Raw genomic sequence first — 21,074 nt, forward strand, 5'->3', positions numbered from 1 at the left:
TCAATATACTGAGCATTTTAAAATGCTGAACTGTAATTCTGTTCTCTCACCAGAAGCAGTTCAGTACTTGCACATTAAGTCATGTCTACATTTCAACTGACCAACCAACAGATGGAGGCAATATTCAGAAACTTACAGCACACACCTTAACACAGGGAATTAAAAAAAAAAAACATGAACCTGGAAATGCCAAGTGCCTCCACAGTGCAGAGAGTAGTGGACAGTACTGCAGGAGAACATGTATCAGATCAATCCAGGTGAAACAATTAAGATACTTCATCAAAATCTATTAGAACAATGCTCGTACTTTGGATTGGACGGGACCTTTTTATTTGGTAGACATAATGCCTAGAAACTGGCAGTAAAGTAAGAATTTAAAAGAACTCAATTATGGCAATGGATCTCTCAAAGCAGCTTTTCATACACAAACAATAGGCGCTGTTCATTAGAGAGGCCACCTACATCTCAGGCTTTGTGTGCGGTTATCCCTATGTACTGATGGGAGGACTTCATGTAGACACTGATGCAGACAAATCACAACAAGACAGCCAGTCCTGCCAGCAGTTTTAGCAATTCTCTGGAAGCAGCAGCAGCAGCCCACAAAACAATACACTTAAACTAATCTGCTAAGTACTCTATGATAAGGAGCCCCCATAGTGCTGACAAGCAACCACTACGACCTATCAGTGCCCAAGAACAGGCAACTAAGAGGAACACAGGGCCCTAACAGCAGGTTTAATCTGCAAGCCTACAGCTTCCCCCTCACGCGACAGCAGGTCTGCAACCCTATTTTATATATTTACAGGGCTGAACCAAGGATTAAGCAACCTTAAAACCTTCTAGAACAAAACAGACAAAAGGAAAATCTTAAAAGGCTCTTAAAACACTGAGAAGATCGTAGTGTGGTGAGTTACATTTAATAAAATTGCAAGGACCTAGTGATTCTTGTAATAAAAGAAAATAAACCCATCTATTCTAAAAGTGCAGAACATAAAGCCTTCATGTTTATAAAATGCAGAAGCTGGCTTAAAACATAACATAACATACTGGCACTGCCACAGCTCACAAGACCAGTCTGAAAAATGAATTTTTGAATAGTGAGGGTTTAAAAAAAACTATGGGGAAAACTGAATGCCCAGGACTCTCCCCAGTGGCACACCCAGCCCAGGAGTTGAAGGTTCAGGCCCGAGACTGGGCCTGGGACTCCACGTGCTGGCTCACAGGCAGCTGAGCGCCGCCGAGGGTATTAGTCAGCGCCTGGCAACACAGCGCCCCTGTTGCCTCCTGGAAGCTGGGGCGACGGTCTGGGACAAGTCTGTGGCACCCGCAACAGGTGGAAAGACAACCGTCATGGAGGAGGGCAGGAGGTGTCTGCCTGTACTTCCTAGGTCTCCCCCGCGGTCGCAGGGTTTGTGCGAGCTGTGAGCTTGGGACTTGAAAACATATAACAAATAATTAGAAACTGTATAACGGAGCAATTGGGCAAAATTGTAAAAAAAAATGAACTGAAAAGCCAAACAACTTTATAGGTCTCTTAATGTTCTAAGAAAGCCCCATCTCAGCAACTAAGTGTTAATTTAATATAGAACAATGCTCCGGCAAAACAGAAGAGGCTATCGGAAAGCAATGCTTCCCTGAAACAAGAGCTATTTCAGAAGTCCCTGCAGAGACTAACTGAACCTATGTAAAGCTAGTGCTTCGCAGGCCTGTATCAATTTAATAAACAATCATCTCCAGCAGGTACACAACAAATGCAGTGATAGTCTTCCCCTAGAGAAATAAACGGAGCTCTGATTGCTATTTATGCCTCTCACGATGAGGCTAGCAGAACAAACCCCAGGTACTGGTAAACTAAGAGCATGGAGAGTTCCACAAATTTAAACAAATTCATGAATTTCATAATACAAGTCATTTGCAAAGCCCCCTGCCCTGCTGCCAAAATAAGCCACTCAGAAAGAACAATTGCTGAAAGCTGCTTTCCCAGCAGGAATTTTCCAGCAGCCTGTGTGAGCTCACCTCTTACCTGCGCGGAACAGAGCCCTTCCACTCCACATCCCCCTGGTGACATTCAGTTACTGAGGCAGCCTCGTAAGAACACGAGAACACACTGCACGGCGTTTACACATTCAAAGTCACACAAGAAAGAAAGAAACTACCAGAGAGTGATGGGTTTGAATCCCATGCTGCAATTTTACATAATGGCAAATTCAGTCAATAGAAGGGCTGAAGTCCATGAAGGTGAAACTCTCCCAAATGGAGAGAAAGGCACTGTGCAGAGAGTACCTCAGAGAAGCTTGCCTCCCTCATTTTTGCACTATTTCCCCCCCCACACACACAATTTTCACTCCAGCTTTTTCAAGGTAACATTATAAAGCAATATCGTTTAAATGCACTGTGATGCCCTCAGGAGTGTGAAAAACTCTTGAGGAGTGGGAGAATGACAAAATTACTTAAATCAGAGTCTATGAAGCAGTTGTGATCCACATTTCAACTATATAATATCTATCCTAAGCAGGTGGCCTGGTGGCACAGTGGTTCCTGGGTTCAATTTGACACCCGAGGTGCTGTCTGCATGGAGCTCGCATGTTCTTCGTATGTTCTGTGGGTTTCCTCAGGGACCTCTGGTTCCCTTCTTCAGTCTAAAGAATTATTGGTAGGTTATTTCTCTCTTCTCTCTGTCCCATTGTCCTCAATATTATACATGAATCCTTGAGCACTGGCATTGTACCAACGGTCCGCAAAACTGCTGCAATTACCCCCGTGCCAAAGAAGCCTAACATGGCTCTCGACAATCTTAACTTTTGCCCCATCTCCAACTTACCCTTTCTCTCTAAAATTCTAGAACGTGCGGTCACACTTCAGTTACATAACCACCTCATGACAAACAACCTTTTCGAACCCCTCCAACCTGGCTTCCGTCACCTTCACAGCACAGAAACTGCCCTGGTCAAAGTCACCAACGATCTAATAGCTTCTGATTCTGGTTCTCTTTCCATACTCATCCTTCTTGATCTCAGTGCTGCCTTTGTCACTGTTGACCATAACATCTTACTTTCTCGTCTCGAGACTGTTTGGAGTTTCTGACACTGCCCTCAAATGGTTTAAATCTTACCTCACTGATCGCTGTCACTTTGTCCCTCTCAATGGGTACAGGTCTGAAATTGGTCTTGTCAAGTCTGGTGTCCCCCAGGGCTCAATACTGGGCCCCTTGCTCTTCAGCATTTACATGTTCCCTCTTGGTCAGCTTTTAAGATCACATGGCCTCAGCTTTCATTTTTACGCTGACGATACTCAAATATACATCCATACCAAACCTGACACTGATGTGGCTGTCTCTATACGATCTAATTGCATCTCTGACAAAAATGTGGATGACTCAAAACTTCCTTCATCTTAACTGTGACAGGACTGAAGTAATACTTATTGGTACCCCCCATCAACTTCATAAAGCCAGTCCTGAACCCTATCTGTAGATGACTCTGTACTTGAGCTCCAATCAAAATTGAAAAACCTTGGGGTTATATTCGATTCTGGCTTAACATTCGACCCACATGTACAGCATACTGTCAAAACATATTTTTTTCACCTTAGAAATATCGCAAGACTATGCCCTCTGCTATCATTAACTGTGGCTGAAAAACTGATCAACATATTTGTATTCTCTCGAATTGACTACTGCAGCGCTCTAATCGCTGGGGTATCTAAATCTACTCTGAACAAACTGCAGTACAAAATTCAGCAGCCAGAATCCTGACCAGGTCTAGTGCAAGTGTTCACATTACTCCTATCCTGGAGTCCTTGCACTGGCTTCCGGTCAAATTCTGTGTAGACTTTAAAATCCTCATGCTCACCTATAAGGCTCTACATGGCTTGGCACCTCAATACCTGTCTGAACTATTATTGCCCTACTCCCCACCTCGCAACCTCCGCTTTTCAAATTCTGCCCTCCTTACTGTCCCCCAAGCCCGTCTACATTGTATGGGCGACAGGGCCTTCTCCTGCTATGCCCCCAAGCTCTGGAACTCTTTGCCCAAGGATATCAGAGAGTCACCTTCTCTAAACTCCTTCAAATCCAGACTCAAAACCTTCTTCTTCAGAAAAGCCTTTACTTAACTGGTTCCATTCTTCACCCCTCTGCTCTTCTTAGTACCACCTTCCATGGTCTCCTCTATTGTTATAATTGTAATTGTGTCTTATCTTGTGTATTCTTCTGATTTATTGTTGTAGTCTTATTTACCGTTATTGTCATCCTGTACAGCGCTTTGAGAAGCCACCTTTAAAGGCGCTATATAAAATAAAGTTTATTATTATTATTAATTGATCTCTGGGAAGACTGGGTCCTGGTGTGAGTGCCTGCGTGTCTATCTGTAACGGGCTGACATCCTGTCCAGGGTGTACCTAGCATTATACCCATTGCCAGGATAGGCTCCAGCTCCCTGTAACCCTGAATTGGATAAAATGATGAGAAAAATACTTGTTTGATTACATTTATTGAAGAATCACCATACCCAAATACAATCCATTTAACAGAACAAGAATTGTCAATACTTTAATTAAACCTTAACCTAGCAATGTTACATACACAGAAAGACACTTTTGTGTTGTTTTGGGACATCTCAAAGTGCGCTTCTGCTTCTTCAACAGTATCTTAGTCAAAATTATGCCCAGAAAGCTTGACACAGCTCATCAGATGCAAGATCAATTTGCTATGGAGCTGCAACCACCTGTTCCAGAATTCATCCAAGAGAGGGAGGGAAAGAGGAAAGTAGCTATTCAGTACTGTTGGGTATAGACCTACAGTTCAGCCCTAGAAATACAGAATTCATCACCAGCATCGCCTCATGCTTTAATAAACTCGCTTCCTGCTGTGTAGTGTGGAGTGGAAAATTCCAAGATTCAAACAGTGATGTTTCATTACTGACTCAGAAAAAAAAAGTTTAACTTCTGATAAAAGTTAGGTTTCTGGCTACTCTCTAGTAAAAATGTTCAGTTTTACCAGTCTCCCCCTGGTGTGTAGGAGTGGAAAATTAAAGGTGAAAGTTAAAGGTTGACGTTTGAATATCCTCCTGACAGAATCTGAACATAATTCAAAATCTTCTGATTTCAGCTTTTTTACGCGAGATCTGGAGTAAAAGTCTTCATTACACAAAGAGCTGCTGCACCGGTGCATGATGAGTCCAGTGGTCTGGTATCCTTTTTATAAGCCGATGATCCTTTAGGTCATTCAATATTTGTTTTATCTGAAACAATACGAGAGGGGATTTTTCATAAGCGAACCCAAGATTCTCTCCCAAAAACAAGCAACTGAACAAGCACATAGCCTTTTCTGGTGTACTGCACTGTAAAAGGAGATCAATAACACTGGAGAAATGATTTGGTAAAGTAATCCAAAGGCCATTGATTCTTTCTAAACCAATAAATAGTTATTCCTTAAGAAATAAACCAGCACCAGATCAACTTCTGCATTTTACCACCCCTCACAGCAATGTCTTTTAACTAGGACTTTAAATGCAACCTCCCTCCTGTAGTAAATTCAGAGGATGTTTCAGACGCACGATTATGCATACACCAAAAGCTCGGTCCTTTTTTTAAAATCAAAATCACATCATGATAAAACGACAGCATGGCTTGCGCGGTGCGGTGGCTCTGGGGCCAAGGATCTGCGCCTGTGGCTGGAAGGTTGCCGATTCGTATCCCGCGGCCAGCAGAGGAATCCTACTCTGTTGGGCCCCTGAGCAAGGCCCTTAACCTCAGCTGCTCCAGGGGTGCCATATAAATGGCTGTCCCTGCGCTCTGACCTCAAGCTTCTCTCCCTGTCTGTGTCTCATAGAGAGCAAGCTGGGGTATGCGAAAAGACAAATTCTTAATACAAGAAATTGTATATGGCCAATAAAGTGATCTTATACGTAATCATGGGAGAGAGACACTGCAATGTGGAAAAAAATCAACCACTTGCATCCCTAAACGCAAGTGGTTACCTTTTCTGGGCCTTGTCAGTTTTGAGCCTAATGAGCAAGACATTCTCTTGTCCACCTGTCCTGTTATACCTAGAATTTGAAGTAGTCTAACGTACCAAAGCCCCTAAAACACAAAAGCCAGTACTGAAGTTCAGGGGATAAATTCTTTAAACCACTAATTCTCACATTGTATTTCACATTATTAGGAGTTCTAAACCTTTCACAATGACCAAAAATATAACAAGGACTTCCAGATTTTAAAGGCTAACAAAAGTTCTTAATGTTATACTGTAATCTTGATAGATTTGCACAGAGCAAGTAATTTGTTAGTAATTTAATTTCAGAAAACAGGAGGGTTTCTTCACACCTCTGTAGTCAGTATATTGTAAATCCTCCTCTGGCAGGGAAAACAGACAAGATGCCTCCATCAGTGTGCTGTCATACTGTAGTTCTAGGACTTCTGAGAGGGCATTTTTGATTATTCCTCTAGACAGGATTTTTTAAAAATCCTTCAGGCACTGTGGTTGGCTGTTGTAAAACATTTTGAGTTTACACCACAAAAATTCGATTAGACTCTGGCCTGAAATTGCCAGTTGACAATTCTCTGTGCAGTTAACCATTGCTTCGAATCGCTGCTAGAAGGTCCATTTTCTTCAATGTCTTCACAGAAGGAACCATTAATATGGACAATATGTACCGATACATGTTAGAGTTCTGGTTTCCCCGTTTTAGCAAGAGCTATTGGACCTGTATATGTGAAACGTTAAAAGCCCCGGTATCATGTAGAAAGTTGATGAGCATGCCCAAAAAGCTCAATTTACTTTTCTTGTGACCATATAACAAGACAATGTATGATTTGCCCTCACAAAAGGCTCGTTCCTTGCAAACTGGTCAGTGACCTCCTTATGTACCCCAAGGAAAAGCTTTCAGGTCTCTGTACAATTCTGGAGGCTTCCCTTGCTTTTCCAAACTGCAGAAAGGTACTGTAGGAGTTGTTCTGAGTCAACTGTATTTAAAAGGAATATTTAGTGGTGTGAATAAATGTGACCCTCTTGTTTTCTGGAATTTAAGAATTAACAACAAGATTTGGCTCTGTGGGGAACTATTTGGGTTACAGAATTACATATGCAGATGGTTTTCTTCCAATTTCACTGGGGTTACGAAGAGATTGGGAGAGCACTGTAGAAGTGCCGTTTTCAGAGCTCCTTCCTTCCAGGAGCTGTGAACTTTACTGCAGACGCAGATGGGAGACGTGCCGGCGACGGGTGCGCGCTGATGCGTCCTGACAAGCGTGCGTGACTCCGCTGGCAGTGCGGGAGGACATCTGCAGGCACAAAACACCTCGGAGCACAGCTCAGGGTGCCGATCCGGTCGACCGCCGCTTCACGCATCCAGCGGTAACGGCGCATCCATAAAGGCAGCTCGAATTAGCTCCTTAGAAGAGCACGCTTCCAAACAGCCAGGTTGCTGAGAAAAACAGCCAAACTGATGCTGCCTGGTAAACCCAGGAGCTTTTTCATTCATTCAGATAACTCGCATCAGTCTCAGTACTTTAGGGCGCTTTTCTAAACAATTTGAGGAATTGACCATTCCCTGTCATCTTTTTTCAGATGCTGCCTTAACTGTAGCTCTCTAGATTCCAAACGACACCAAAATTCCACATAAAACGGGTTTCCAGCAGCACAAATATGACCAAATATTGCTGTAGTGGTCATTAACGCCCCGCAGCCTTGAGTTAATGTGGTTGCAGGAATCGCTCTAAATTGACTTTAATTATATTTTTATTGCTACACCAATTCCAGAGAGCCAACTGCACAGTAAATCAAAAGCACTTAGAGGTTAAGAGGCAGAGCCTTTTATAAGACAAAAGGAAATGGTTCTTTTGTAGCCACACAATGAGCTGAATCATTTCCATTGCCCATATACACCGAAAAAGTCTTTTCCCAAAGAATCGTGTTCTAAAAACAGTTTGATCCAAGTTAGAAAGGCACTTACAGCGTATCAGAACTCAAAAGGGTTTTAGACCCCCAAAAATTGTGAGCTGCTTACAGTAGTTTACCGCACTGACTACAAACACAGAGAAAACTCTGCAGCACAGCTCAATTCCAATTGAGTTGAGGAAGTCCTGTCTCATCTCCATCTCTGTGGAAACAACACACAACCAATGGCTGAGCCACCTTCTAAGCATGAAAACCACTTATCGATTTGAAACGTTTCTTCCCATTGAAAGAGCATTGTGATCGCAGGCTGAATACTGGAGAATCTGTAGCAGTGGAAGCAAGAGCCTTTAATGGATCAATAAACAAACCTGAACTTGAAACAGATGGGAAGAAACTGGTGGCCAAAAGTTAAATATCTCCATCTTCATATATCCATCAAAGTGGAGAAATTATGTTGACAACGATATCCAGCCATTTCTTGAAAAATATCAGGGTGAGATCCTTGGATCAATTCACTTCTAATGACCTCTTCTCTATGGTATTTTATTCCGGTTCTTCCAATATAAAATGCTTTTGTGGTGGCTACAACCAGCACAGAAATGAGTTTGGAACAAGATCTAGGACTCATATCCTGTTATTACTGGATCAATGAAAAGAACAGCAGCCAGCCATCAGCTTAAAAATAAAGATATTGTTCAGGACGGCAGTCAGGTTACATGAGACTGTAGCTTACACATAACATTTCTGAATGAAGCAGCTTAAATTAAAGAAACTTCAGACTCCCATAAACTCAGTGACTCACCCACAGTAAACAAAAGTGCGGCACCCACTCTGAAAAAGAACTGCACTGTTGAACTCCTCTACCATTTCAACTGTTCTGCACCATCCAGCAACTACAGGGCACGGTGCAACACATTCAAGGTTGCTCCGACTACATCTCTGATCAAACATAACCACATAAAGCATACTCGATAAAAAAAGCTTAATAAAACTTATATCCTAGTGAGGCTTATGCAAGTCAAAACAGGTAAGTGAGAATGATTTCACATGATTTCAAGACGCTATTTCAAACCAAGGATACCTTCTGCTTATTGGAGCAAAAATACAGACCAAAATGTTAGTTGTCTGGTTGAAACAATAGCTAAAATAGCTAACAGCCACAAAATGGCCGTACAACAGTTCATACATCCACACCACAAACCCTCACACTGGGGACGTAGGTTGTGCCAATTCATGGAATTTTAGGATCAAGCTTAAATGCTTGATACAGCAAAAGATTGTTAAAATGAACAAATTCTATGAACATGCAAACTGTAATTAAGTGGTGTATGTGGGAACTGATGTTTGGGTTGATCCATGCATTTTAAGTAGATTACAATTTGCTTTTACAAGAACAGAGTATCTGAGGTCTCGAAAGCATAAGGTCATCACGGCAAACAATGCAAGCCAAGTTTGGATAGATACTTAAAGAGCAGGCCTTAAATCAAGGATCCTGGTGTTAAAGTTGAATGATGCATTTTCTAAGACCTTATCTAGAATTTTACCAAGCCACAAAACAAGCTATAGCTCTCTGGAATGAGCACAAAGACCAACAAGGTATATTGGTAGGCAGGACAGAGAAAACCGCAAGGTGGATCCAATACAGGCATTCAAAACGTTCACAGTACTTTAGGGGCGCAACAAGTATCAGGTGAAACAAGTGGAAACTAGAGGGAAGAGTACTTAAAATTCAGAAAAGGAGGCAGGTCCTTATACAAAGTACTGTAGGAGCGTGGAACAAACTACCAAGCCCTGTCCATGAGGCAGATAGCCTGGCTTCTTTCAAGAAACATTTCTGTAACCTACATGTCCCCAGCAGTGTGCCTAGCTTGACTTAGCCATTCTAATGGCGCAGACGAGCATTTCCAGTCATACAAATCTAAATGGAGATAAAGAAAAGGACTGCCTCACAAGTCAGAAAAGAAATTATAATACGTAAACCAAGGAAAAGCCTTCACATACAAACTAGGCATTTCTTGCTGCCCACACTTGCTATTTTTAAATGCACATTCTCCATTGCCTGTTTTCATAATCTTCTTATCTAACCTGCATCTCCACTCTCCTCTCATTAGAGGGGCCTAGGATGGGCATCTGGCTATAGCTTCATCAAGTCCCGAGCTTAATTCACAGTGCTGGTGTGTCCCAAAGAGAGCGGCGTATAATTTTTCCCCAATGTCAAAACACTGCAGTTTTCTTCAAAAATGGCCCCAAGGTGATAGAACTAATTAATTCCATGGCAGTCGAGTGCACAATGTTCACTGCAATGACCTCCGACTCCGCGCACACCCCTACAAAGAGGCAAGATCCTTATTAGAGGGGGAAAGCAAATAATGGAGATTGCAAATACAACAGAAATTTTACAACCAGTCTAGCCCGTTTTTTTAAAGCGGTGACTGATTAATACTGTCCTCATCTTGAATATCTTTGCGGAAAAAAAAACTGAACAAACTAAAACCATGATTTCAAAAGAGTGCTTCTGAAGAATTGTTAAACTGAGAAGACATCTGAAAAGCTGAAAAACAATCCAGTTACAATGCATTTAATCATTTCTAAGAAATATTTGATACTTTTAATGGTACCCTGTCTTAGGGTAAAGGAAGCTACCAGTTAAGCTGTCCTAGTAAACCATCCCTGGAGCTCAGATTGAATATGCTCTCATTGTGAGGGGTTAAAATATGTTATCGTAATGGTGATGATGATACTTCAGAACATCATCTTCAAAAGGTCTTTTTTAATAAACAGGAACATGTGAAAAAGCAAGTGTGATGCTTGTCCTGACATTCTGCACACAGACATTTCTACAAAAAAAAAGAAAGTTCCTTAGTCTTACATTTATCATAAAACCCTCAGAGCCTTATATTGAGGAACAAATAACATTTATTCCACGCTGAAAAGAGAAGAAAGAAAACACGTTTCGGCTGTGGAACCTCCTTACACCTGAAGAAAGCTCCACAGTTGAAATGTTGTTTACTTTCCTCTCTTTTCAGCATAGAATAAACCTATACTATAACCGTCAGTAAAACCATTTATTGCATTTATCTTCTCTGCCATACAAAGCACAAAAGAAGCTCTAACAAGTTTGATTTTTTTTTTAATACTTATGCTCCTCTCCTGTGCCCAAGACTAGATCTGACTGTGACCAATGCTCTCCTTTGTTTCTAAACCTGTCAATTATCAGTGCCCAAGGTTAATTTGCAATTTTGTTTGCTGCTGTGCCTGTCAATCACAGCACCTCCCTCCCGTCCACATTTATGTGCACAGGAAGTTGGCAAAAGCATGTTTTTTTATAAAATGCAAGCAGAATGGTTGCAATGAATATTTCCAAAATGAGGATAATGATAATGATTTAGCCAATAAAAGAATAATAATTATAAAATTCAAACATCTAAAGAGAGCTCCTCGATACTCTTAAATGCAGAATTAAGCTCCATAGGTCTTATGCACCTAGCTCCTTACTTAACCCAGTAATGATAATATCCCAATCACTATTAATATGTTGTTAATTAAGAAGGCACTTGATCATGGTTTTATTCCATGGTTAATGTTAAAATTGTTAAAGATCTCAATGGAACGAAAACCTGCTGGTTTAAAAGGCCAATTAATGTCAATTCCAAGTCATCCGTTGAATGAATTGAAAGGTCAACACCAAAACCAGTGGTCAATGAGATAAAAAGCAAGCATTGATTTTAGCTATGATTTGGTAGAAAAGTAAAACCCACCTCTGCAAAGTATATTTTTACTAAAATATACAAGATACATATTTCATCATATTAGCAGTAGCAACTACAATAGTTTCAGCAATAGCTTTGCAATGAAAATTTAACATCAAATTTAGACACTCATACTCACTCCCTTTGGATAGAGCAAAAGATGTTTTGGAGTGAAATGATCCATTTTGTCTTCCTTGCACACAAAGTGCACTCCTCAGATTCAAGTGCAAACATATCTTATATGAGTGAAAAGATAAACATCGGAAAAACAAAATATAAAATGACATTATATACTCATGTATCAGCTTTGGGGTTACTGCTGCTTTAAAGAGAAACATACAGAAACTGCAGGTATTGGTATTTTAACCTTCAGAAACTGTACACCTGAGATCTGTGGCCTGTCAGGTGTCCATTCAGTCAAATTTCTACTTATGCACCTGGAATTTATTCATTTATTATTATCTATGCCAATTGTTATGTTATCCCTGAATGTTAATGTGTCCTATAGTCTGGATAGCTTCCGATCTGCAGAACAATCAGACTTTGCAGGAACAGATCTCAGGAATGGAAGACAAGAATTGCTATTTTGGCTCAAGGTAACCTTTGACATTTCCCATTATGAGCTATTAAATATTTAGAGCTCTAAGGCACCTTCAGAGAGCAGGTACACAGCGGAAATTGCAAGACATGCTTACACGGTGAATACCTTTTTTAATGTCTTGTAGCCATTGAAAAAAAATGTTACAGACGTGACGTTTCAACAGTACATCACCGTTCATTTTAACATCCTATCCCTTCCGAATACCTTTTCCTTGTAAGCGCCATGTTCTTAAGCAGGGATATCTAGTCCCGATGCTGTAGTCCTAGCATGTCTATGGTTTTGCACACCAACTCTGCTCTTCAACTAAACGAGCTGGTTACTGGCTTAACCTGAAAAAATTGAACAGCTTCACCCAGCTCCCCAAGTGCTTCTGCTTTAAAAGAGACCTTGAACACCTGCAGATGCTGGTCATCCGACACCAGGACTGGACTCCCCAATTCTAAAGAGTCTCCTGACTTCATGTGCTGTCAAACAACTAATTTTCACATCAAAAACCCCAAAAAGGCCAGGATAAGACCTTCAGATAACTGGAGGGAGAACCAGTTCGGTCTCGGCTCCTCACAGCTCCATCGCCCAAAGTCTGAAGTCACGCCGCCTGCGTCACTGGCTAGAGATGCAGCTGACAGGCAGGCAGAGCTACACCCCACCCCTCTCCCTTCCTCTGTAACTCACACCCCGCAGCCCCTCAGAGCAGCAGCCCCCGCAAGACAAGCAGATTCCCAGGAGAGAGAAATGCAAGACAATACCGTCAGCAGCCCACACAGTCATGAAAGGAGCTCCCCGCACCTTGAAGAGCAAAAGCCCACACAACTTGGTGTCGATCTCCCCCCCCACACCCCGGGGAGGAACTGCAGCAACTGTGCTCACAGCATCCTACTCCTCATTCACGGAAGCATGAAACCCCCCCAAAGCTCCAGCTCCACTCCAGGATGAGCTGTAAGACACCCCAGCACACAGCTTGAGCACAACAGAAAGACTTCTGTCCATTTGGACCGCCAAATATTTCGGACAAAAACTAAAAACGAACATTTACAAGGGAAGTGGAGTCCCCATTTCTGAGACGAGTTATTAAATCGCAGAAGTCACTGCAATAACTAATGTAAGGTGATGTACGAGTGAATAAGTACAGGGTGCGCAACAGGCAAAATGGACTCAAAGTTGAGAGCAATAGTTCTGTTGGACTAGAAGAAATGTATTCACAAGCCAACTTGTTTATAATCGTTGCCTTGTTCTGAATCACATAGTATGGTGCTGCACATACCTGGAAATTTAATCTATTTTGAGAAGGAAATTGGAGGTTTTACATGTTACTGTGTACATTTTACTTTTATTGTGGTTTGAAATGCACTCAATGCTGATTCTTTCCAACGCCAAAATGTAAAAATAGCATTGCGATTCCCCTTTAAGAACACTCAAGTTACGGAGTTTGTTCCACACTCCCACAACCCTTTATGTAAAGAAGTGATTTCAGTTCTTGGTTGAAATACACTTCCATGTAGCTGCCACTTGTGCCACCTAGTTTTTTTTTTACCATTTGTTTACCAAGTCCACTAGGCGTCTATTTTATTGCAAGAAGCTTTTCAATTACAGTATTTTGCGATTTCAAATAACCTCTAGGAATAACCTTACTATTAACTAAAATCAAATTCAAACAGGACAACAATAAACCAACACCCTTTGGAAATAATCGTTATAGGGATGACCAATATCTAATTAAAACAGGGGAAAAATGCAGCCTGGTTGTAAAAATGCCATGGCTCTGTTATGCAGTTGGATAAAGGGAGCACAGTGGTGGGGTGTCTTGGATGAGATATTAGGTCAGTGTGTTCTTCCATCCCTCCAAGAGAAATTACTGGCATTGTAAGAGTCATCTTGTGATCCTTTTCACTGCAAAACAAATATCTTGAACTGCCACTGATAAAACAAACATTAAAATGGCTTAGAACTGCACCAGCAATTTCAAATCCCAGGAAGGGCAATTAATTCGCAACTCCTCTCATCCTTAAAACCTTCACAGAATCCTCAGAATCTAATCATTCAAGCAAGAAGAGACTGGCAATGGGACAAGCGGAACAACTCAGAATTCGATTTGCTGCAGTTTCTATACTGGACCCCTGGAAATTAATGAACCCCTGGTTCGGAGACGAGCAGTTCTATTAAAGCGCGGCATGCAGCTTTTGAAAGAAGAGAGAGAAAATGTTTTGGAAGGCTGATGCCACAAATTCTTGAAGTTCACAAAAAGATTGGATTGTGAAATTTTTACCACTGGAGGGAAGGACTAGTGAGAGAGAAATGGTAGTACAGCGCAAGTCGCTTTACACAACTTTTCACACAGGTTTCACACACAAAATGTTCTAAAAACGCTGTTGCATTTGGAGCAATTAGCAACGTGGGCCGGTTAGGCTCACAACCAGCTGTTCAGGGGTTTGCTCCCTCTGCTGTTTAATTCAAAGCCTTTTCTAAGAGTCTTGTATTAAAGGTTTCAGACTGAGAGCAGTGCTTGGAAATGGGACTTTACACCCCAGAGTTTTCAAAAGCATTGAACCCCTCAGTGCTGCACAACATTAAGCCATGCGCTCCTGTATTGTCAAGTTTTAGTCTAGTCCTACGAGACAAACAGCCATGCAGTGACTGGTCAAATTATCAATGAAATGAAAACTGATTGGTGTGGGACGTCACTTTCAAATTTCAAAACACGAACGGCAAAAAAATCACGTCACTGGCAGGAAGAGAGACGTTTTCGCCTTTATCGTTCTACATCTCCAGTGTACTTCATGCACTTTCTCCCTCCCTGTTTTCATCATCTCACACAGATGCGGAGACGTAAAAAAAAAGCTCTTTTGCATCAGGCTACAGCACGTATTGCCCTTCTGTGGCAAGGACTTGAAACCGACGTCACTAGAGTGACACTCGAAAGGAAAATGTAATATTTGGATATCCTCTGTGTGGATGCCTCACAAAAGGTAGGAACCGTGGCAAAAGCAGATTGGAGCGAATGCTAGAAAAATGTTTTACTTTCCTGTTGTGTTCGAATGTAAAACAGTCTGTTTGGTTCAAAATGGACCCATTTGCTTGAGAATACTAAAAAGGTAGATTTCGATACTAAAAGGGTAGAACAGTACACTTACACTTAGCAATTCAGTGTTTTTACCTACAGTAGTTAAATTAATTGGCAGGTTTTCTCTTTTCACAGCCCTAAACCCCCCCCCTCCCAAAAGAATTATAAAAAGGAAAGTCTCCAAGAAGGTTATCAGAATTGCCAACTGCAATTCAGTCAGTTAAAATTAACCAGGTAATATGCAGAGGACGCAGTGCAAACCTCAAACAGAACAGCTGCAAGTGCAAAATTCACCGATGATTAAACCTTTCCAATAAAAACCAATCTATCCATGCAAAAGCAGTTCATTAGCTCTGAATCGCTATAAGCAGCCTTTCACAAGGGCCTCCTTCAGGGATAAGTCAGGAAGCTGCAGCTTGCATGCAAACTATCTTGCCTGGAAGCAGTGTCGTGCCATCTAGATTAATCAATGAGAAGGGTCTCAAGTTGCAGCAGGACTGAAGGCAGAGGAAAAAGGCAAAAACAACACGAGGCCTTGTTTCCACCAAAGGTGACACTCTGAAGCCTTTTAAACTCATTTCTGAGACCATCGGACATAAGTTTTACAGCAGCATGTTTATTCACATAGAGCCTGTGATTCATTTGTGAAAAATCTATGTTCTTACCCTTTTGCCATTAATACATAAGAATTATCCAAAATCTGTGCCATACTACCTGGGAAATAAGTTTCATCACAGGCAAAAAAAATATACTGACAAACTGCTGATGCATAATGTCACTAAGGATTTTTGCTTTTGTGCTTTTCACTATCGTGTACTGTGAAAACGCCTCGCTTTATTTTCAAATAATTTATCCCTCCCAGCAGCAACTTCTCTCACGGATGTCTACAATATTATTCTGATACAGCACAAGAGCCAGATCTTTTTTTTTCTATAAATCCATCTTCCGCTTCGCACTCTGCTATCCTTCACGCGGTGTCCTCACAAAGTGAGGCAAATTATTCTCTGCTTATTTTCCACAACAGGAAAGAGCCAAGGATTTTTTTTTTGTACACGTTTGGCCTTGGGGAATCAACACAAATGTAAACCTTTTGCCTGGACTTATTTAATTTTTGCCTGTGCATTGATCTCCCGCAGATTTTTCGCAGGTCTTGCAGCCCAACCCTGAAATCACCCCAGGCCTGTATCCTGCTAATTCCAGGTCCTCAGACTGTAAACCGAGACAAGGATGTTGTTTTTTTCCCCTTCAAGAGAAACGCTATTCCACTCAGGAACTGAATCCCCTCAGGACAGCAGGTTGATAGATTTTGTGCTGTTTCACAGTAACATAATACTTTTAAAAATCTGTCAAGGTCATTTTGCAACAAAAAAAAATACACTTAGAATATAAAGATACAATTCCTAAGAGCTGCTAAAATGAGTAATCCAAACACTGGCAGTGAGGGTTTGCTCATGGCTTATGAATAATACACTTGTCACTTGTTGAAATTAAGAAATTTCAACCAGGCTTCCCAGTAATTAGGTTTTTTTTTTATTCTCAAGGTGCCACCAAAAGGTACATACCACAAATACCAGTATTTTAACTAGTCTGGCTGCCCATGGTAACAAAAAAAAAACAATCTTGTGACCCAACTCCAAAAAACGGGACCAATTTGTTACATACTAACGAGAACATTATAAAGTCATATGCTACACAATGTTTTATTCACAAAAAAGCCAAGGACACTATCAACTCAGAGACTGCAGAAACAACGACCAATGATTGCAATACTTTCTATTCACCCACCCTATTTACACAAACTTTTCAGAGGGATAAAAAAATAGAGATAAATGTCCAATGCTTGTGCATGTGTTAATTCTTTTCCTATTGTACTGCAACTGCTAAGGAAGGAGATCTAAGAATAAATTTAAGAAACTGTCAAACAGACAAAAATATTTTTGTGATCCTACTGGTAAGTAAGCTGTTCCAAATTTACACCCTATGTCTCGCTTGTCACACCAGTAAGAAGGTCAGGAGCAGATGATGTACCTCACCACAGCATGATAACATAGTCAGCTTCAACTACCAGAAAGCCTTGACCTACTACTGCCTGGATGTCTCTCGTTCTCCCTCAACAAGAGACTAGAAAGGCCACCAGGTCAATACCACACCACAAGGCCATTCAGCTGGGCCACCCAAGTTCATTCAGAAACGTGAGCAAAATCCAACTCACCTTTTGAAACCGAAAGGACTAGAAGAGATCTGGGAGTAATTGTAGGCATGTATCCTCTTCTGTGCTCCCCCAGCCTACCAGCAATGAGTCACGATCAATAAAATGACACATTCTGAGGATTCAGAACAAAATTCTGAACTTTCAAACCTGCCAACCTTCCCATGCAGCTTTTTAATCATGGAGAATAAACCAACACAGGAATACTCTTATGCAAAGCACGAGAGCCACTATACCACTAAAATCAAACAGCAGGCACACTTTTTGGAATTTATGCAACCTGTGTTGGGAGGCCCAATTACCAAATTATTCTCAGGGCCCATGTATATAAAGAGCTTACATACCTTCACGAAAAAGTGCTTCACTAGTAATTAAACCTATCAGCAAGGCAAAGCAGAATCACGGCCATTCACATCTTAACAGCTGTCAAAAGATTTTCTTCCAGTCAAATTGGCATTTGTCACTCTCCTGCCAACGTACAAGATATGAAAGGTGTATCACGTTGGAAAGCCTTGAGATGAAAGCACATACATAGAATAACAAGATTAAATATTCTGCTCATTACACATGCATTGATGAAACAAACATGGACTTTGAGGCCTGTTAAGGGGACAAAATATTGTTGCATTCTTCTTTTGTGAACAACATATACTCATTAGCACTAAAATCTTGTAACATTAGACAATGTACACAGATGGCACCCTAATGAAGATAAACCAAGAAACATCTCCAAACCTTTCATTAAAGCCAGTTTAGAACCAAAATTTTTTACCGACACAAAAAGGAAAAACTCTCCCTTTCCTGAGGAGCTTCAATGATCTCATTTGCGCTTTGCAGACCCACAATGGCTACACAGATTGTACTGGGTGAAGTAAGCCATCGCTGCAAATGCATGATCTAATTTAAGGAAGAAATGGAAAAACCTACACGCAGTTTCTATAGGAAAAAAAAAATCAAAATGCACTCCAAGAAAGCCATTCATCTGGGGGAGCTTCTGAGAACAGAAAAATAAGTGCCACAGAAAGGGGGGTGGAGTTCTAGAACACAGTACTAGTAAGTAAAAGCTCTGTTGTACTGAACTGATTTAAGTGAAGTACAGTCATAAAATGCACAGCCTCACAGGCCTGACTGTTAATGCTGCTTTCTGTGGACATCGGTGGTTGTTTCATTTCCAGCTGGCTGGACCTATAGCAAAGGAGCTGGTGGTGTGCAGTAACAGAGGCCTGTGTCTGGCATCTTTTGAGATTTTCTGTACACTGACATTACAGCCTTTTTTGAGTTCACTGGACATACAATACTTGTCCTCAGGAGAGCAGAAAAGACAGAAAAGTCCAGAGTCCAGGAATCATTCTTGCTGTTCTGTGAACTCCAAGGCTATACTGTCTTTTTTGCAGTATGGTGACGAAAACTGAATATAGATTTATTCCAGATCTGGTCTTACTATTGTATTGTAGGAAAACCACAATGTTATCTTTACATTTCAGGGTTATAATGGCATTGAAGAGCCATGGTAATGTGTACAGCCTTAAATTTACATCACAAAAGAGATGAAGGTTCAATGTATGCTTATTGCCGTTATTGTCTGCGATTTAGAACAAGACGACAAAACATCTGGTGACGCAAAAGCAGCCCTATTACACTGTAAACACACTTTAGATCAAGCGAATTCTGCCACTAATTTGATAGTAATTTCATGAAACCAATATACAATTCAATATGTTTAGATTCTTCTGGAAAAAAAACTAAGATTCAGTCGATTGTACATCACAATAAGTTGTGGAGCAGGAGCAAGCATCTAAGTATTGCACACACAAAAAAAAGCACACCAACCAACTAAATCAGACTCACTAATTTTAATGTTTTGCAAGAGTGCTTTAGATTATTTTATGGTAATTCACACATAAGAAAAATTTAAGGACCTATATCACCTGAACAGCTGATTTGAATGAGCGCAATTGAATTAAATTCAACAAATTGACTCCGAGACACTTTTGCCAACAAATACTACTTGTTACCTCAACATGCAGATCTTGTTCGAGCATTTCTAGGGGGGAAATATCTGCTGCACAACCTGTACATCACACTGAATCACGTCAAGAAACTTGTCAATGGCACCAGTATCAGTGGCCATGTTTATTACCCATCTCTAGCTCTCGCGTTTCTCTTCTGCCTGCGCCAACATGATGACCATACAGCACTTTCACAAAGCTCATGATTGAAGTTTCACGATTCTGTTAGTTATTTTACTTTGTTACAGAGATTCAATAACCAGTCTGAGAAATTGTGACTGCCGTTCCCCTTTAAACCTCCACAGGTTTTGACGTATGCCCAAGCACTCCAATTACTTTTGCATTGCCTCCTCAATTTATTTGCTAACTAATGACCACTTTAGCTACTCTGCAGTCTCAACAAGCAATCTCCACATGGTTGTTTAAAAAAAAGAAAACTGGATAGTTTATTAATAAGTGATAGTTTGTCCACCTGCTCAAACTAAGAAACGTCATGGGACTTTGAAGGCGCACTGTATTAAATAAAAACAGTGGGTCAATACTTTCACAGCACATGAAAGTGAAATTGGAGGAGGCTCAGTCAAAGCCCTAGTTAAAATTTCAAGCATGCTGAAAGAGCAATCAGTTTCGGAATCCATCTTTAATGAAGCTTTGAGTGCAGTGACCTGAAAAGTAATGTCACTCTGGCAGTGTCCACTACTGCTAAATTTCTGATGGCTATAAACTCTGACAGAATTAATCACCCCCTCCCGAGAAGGACTTGGGCTTATAGTCGGAAATGGTTCAAATACAACATGATATCAAGTACATCACAGTGAATATTTTACATAAAATCAAAAGACCGTAAAATAAAATCTACTATACCTCTGCTTTGAAGAATGGATCAGGATAGCACATTGAGAAATAACAGGAGTTTGCAATATAAATATTTAATATCACAGAGTAATGCAGAACTTTCCTTAACTTTGCTTTTCAGCATCACACCTAAGAAAAGAGGACCATGCTGGGGTATGAAGAAACAAACTACACATTCTTATTATTCCACACACAAATTCTGACAAGGATTAGTGTTTTTGAATAGACAGAACCACTTTTTTAAAACTTCTGCCTAATAATTCAAGTAGAATAGATTTGACAAACATTTCACCCTTCAGATGAAACAATCCATTTCTGTTTCACAGTCACAATAGTGCTACACAATAGTAGCAATAGTGTTTCACAATAGTGCTACCACTATTCTAATTAATAGACCTTTTTGTTTTTAACTCTGCAATAAGATTATTCAGTATAAAGTGTATACAAGGGAGCAGAGATACAATGTGGAATTAAAAAGCCGACTGTGACAGCAGCTCTGGATGTGGTAAACCCACTTACTGTCTTTGACAGGCCTCATCATTATTCTTTGAAAGAAAACCTGTTGAACCTAATGTTTCAAAACCATCCACAATCAATCGGTCAGATGAACCCAAGGGTGCGAAGACTGCTTTCTGAATCTTGTTTCACTTTGATAATATGGAGTTTGATAGCAAATTTTGAAACGGTTTCTTGTGA

General features: G+C 40.8%; 1 protein-coding gene across 21 annotated transcripts in view; it reads right to left on the reverse strand.

The window, feature by feature from the left end:
* The window catches only part of caska (calcium/calmodulin-dependent serine protein kinase a), a 259,244-nt gene that overhangs the window by 230,005 nt on the left and 8,165 nt on the right, over positions 1-21,074 (reverse strand). The window lies entirely within an intron of this gene.

This window comes from Lepisosteus platostomus, chromosome 2 (genome assembly GCF_059453375.1).
Source record: "Lepisosteus platostomus isolate fLepPlt1 chromosome 2, fLepPlt1.hap1, whole genome shotgun sequence".
Lineage (NCBI taxonomy): Eukaryota > Metazoa > Chordata > Actinopteri > Semionotiformes > Lepisosteidae > Lepisosteus > Lepisosteus platostomus.